Source organism: Poecilia latipinna, unplaced genomic scaffold, assembly GCF_001443285.1.
Source record: "Poecilia latipinna isolate Pla-1442-1.1 unplaced genomic scaffold, P_latipinna-1.0 Scaffold1177, whole genome shotgun sequence".
Lineage (NCBI taxonomy): Eukaryota > Metazoa > Chordata > Actinopteri > Cyprinodontiformes > Poeciliidae > Poecilia > Poecilia latipinna.
In genome coordinates, this window is record NW_015113793.1 from 55,678 (window position 1) to 58,672 (window position 2,995).

Consider the following 2,995-nt stretch of genomic DNA (forward strand, 5'->3'; position numbering starts at 1 on the left):
AGCCTGAAATATTTTCTCTTCAATTTTACCACAGTAAGGCCAGGAAATGCAGCAACATGTAGAAAAGGCTCCAATTTGACATTTTTTTAGCCAACATGCAGCATTTTCTGTGGGAAAGGAAACCGCCACCAAACAGCACCCTCCCACTCCCTTCTGCGGTGGTGGCAGCATCATTATGTGGGGATGTTTTCTCTTCACCAGAGATATGGGATCCGATCAGAGTTGATGAAAAAATAAGTGAAGCTAATTCAAGAGCAAGAAAACAAACCCAGTAGAGGCGTCATCTGATTTGAGGTTAGGGTGGAGGATCTTCTTCCACCTAAACATACAACCAGAACTGCAGAGGGAAGTTTTACAATGAATCAAGTTAATGTGTCAAAACGGCCTAGTTAAAGTTCAAACCTAAATCCAGCTAAGAATCTGTGGCGAGACTGAAAACATATGAGAAGCTCAAAAGTTTCAAGAATGTTGTTTTGTTCTTCAGACAATCCCCCCAAAAAACAAGCAGTTCTTACAAAATAAAACTGTATGTATTTTTATTTCCAAAACATTTTGAGAGTCATGTATCATTTCCATTGTGTGTTACTGTGTTCTCCGTTATTACAGAAAATACATTGACACAATGTGGTGGTAAAATGTGAAAAACATTTAAGGGACATAAATACTTTAGCAAAGTGCAGGAACTAGTTTGTTTCATGATCTTGGAAAGTTAACCTGCCGCAAAGCAGAAAATATTTAAATAGAAAGAAAAAACAGTTAATACAAAGTCCTGTAAAATGACCTCATTTCATTAAATTAATTTTCCAAGGGGAAAAAAAAGACTGACCTTTGTTTTTATTTTAATCCTTTTTTACTGAGATAATTTGTCATATTTCAACAGAAGAGTTTTCTCATCTACCATCTCCAATCATTGGTCATCTTTCTTTAACACCAAGGATTTAGACTGTGAGTAAAAATGCATCGTCTTGTAATCAATTTGTTCATTTCTATTTCTATGACACTCTAATAAAATGCTTACGAGACTCATGAAGATCATTACTGAGATAAAACTTTGGCATATTTAAAAATGAAAGAGATTAACAGATGGCTGTAAATTAAATAGAGTGAAAATAATTCAAGATTTAATTAAAAAAAGAACAGTTGTTTTTGAAGCGCTGCATTCATGGTGTCTCAGCTGATGTATTATCACTCTGCAAAAATAAAACACAGATAGCATCAAATTTATTGCCTTTCTAGTTAGAAAAAGCTTTTTTATTTTTTCAAATAATGGCGCCACCAAGTGGCTGGTTTTGTTTGATCTGCTCAGAGTTGTTTACATTTTCTGTTTACTACCACAAGATCTGCACATGTTGTCATGGTGACACTTTCTGACCTGAAAAAAATGTAAATGGATCTAATTTCCTTTGCAGTAACATAACAAATCCTGATCTTTCTTCAGATAGAATAAATACAGTTTTAGAAAAAACTCACCAAGTATCAGTTTTGTAATCACAATAGATAACAGTGGTGTAGATTTCATCACAATCAGCCTGCAGATGATCAAACATTATGTTAAACAAAACAGAGCAGGGATAATTTTAATCCAATCACACTGGTTCAATTACATATAAAGACAGATAGTCAGTAACTCACCGTACTTATCCCAGCTGCTGCAAGGAAACTAAAACACAATTTAAAGTTAGAAGAGTTTGTTTTTGTTAGACAAGGAAAATCTCAACATGAAAATATAAATAATGTTCTGGTTGTTCTTATGGTGATACATCTGATGTTTTATCTATATTTTAATCCTAATCTTTGCTAATAAATGGAACCAACTTTATTAATCCCTTAGGACTTAATGCTCTGGCAAATAAAATTAAGATTCTGACTAATTCTGCTAATTTTTTGCAAAGTTTTATTTGACACATATGTAATCTATTAAATATTTGATTGTTCACTATGTTCAAATTTATGGGAAAAAAAGAACTTTAGGCTTTCAACTTCACTTGTTTTCCGACTGTGTGGATTTCATTATAACCTCCAACTAACTTGAAACATCAGCAAATGTATATTTATCTTTTATCAGAGCAGGTAATATGTCTCGTCACTAATTTTAACCATTTGTATGATACAGAAAGCAAGAAATCTCCCTGCAACAATGACACACAGCACATTAGGTAACAATATAAGGATATTTTAGCAAAACGTCTTTACCTGAATAAATATTTAAATTTAATGTATTTGAACAATGTGATAAGAAATGTGTTATTTTTATTACAACAAAATCAATACTGAAAAGAGTAAAAGCAATGAAAAAATCTTGCCTGGACTAACAAAAACCCAAAGCAGTTCAATTTAAAAATTAAATCTACTTTTTCTTACCTGCTGGATTTCTGTTTCTCTGTAAAAAAGGAAGAGAAACAAAATGAACTTGTTTGCATTAAGATGGTATAATTAGTTAATGACTTCTGAAATATTTTCTACAATCACAGCAAGGTCATAGTCAAACGTACGTAAAAAATCAATAAAGATAAATGTAGTAATTTGATTCTCACCAGTTTTGCAGAGACTGAAGAGAAATGTTGCTGCACACAAGACGCCTCCCACAGCCAGACCTGATGCAAAGCTCCATAAAAGCATCTCAGCAGTGGGAGACGGGGCTGCTGTCCAGTTTCTACCTGCTGCTAAGGGGAGTTTGGTGGTTTAATTCATATACTGTTCAGTGAATCACTCTTTGTCAGCTCTGCCGTACTTAAATAGAAAAAAATATACATCTGATCTTAGATTAAGCTGTTTAAAAGTTGCTTGATTGTTTACTCCTGTAACCTGCTGAAAGCTAGAACATTGGGATGCTGATATTATGACCTCAGTAGAGACAATAAAACAACAACATTTTTCTAAAACATATTTCATCTTTACCCTGGATGGGAGCAACAGCTTTCGATGAACCTGTGGTCTCCGTAGATATTGCTGGTGTTGTGCTGATCTCAGGTAAATCTACTTCCACAATACCTAA

General features: G+C 33.7%; 1 long non-coding RNA gene across 1 annotated transcript; it reads right to left on the bottom strand.

Annotated features, from left to right (window-relative positions):
- Positions 1-827: 827 nt before the first annotated feature.
- On the bottom strand, positions 828-2,616 carry LOC106960325 (uncharacterized). The gene is made up of 5 exons (XR_001427542.1): positions 2,535-2,616; positions 2,362-2,380; positions 1,633-1,660; positions 1,471-1,529; positions 828-1,190 (listed from the first exon to the last, which is right to left on the bottom strand). It is a non-coding gene; the product is annotated as an uncharacterized LOC106960325 (long non-coding RNA).
- Positions 2,617-2,995: the final 379 nt, after the last annotated feature.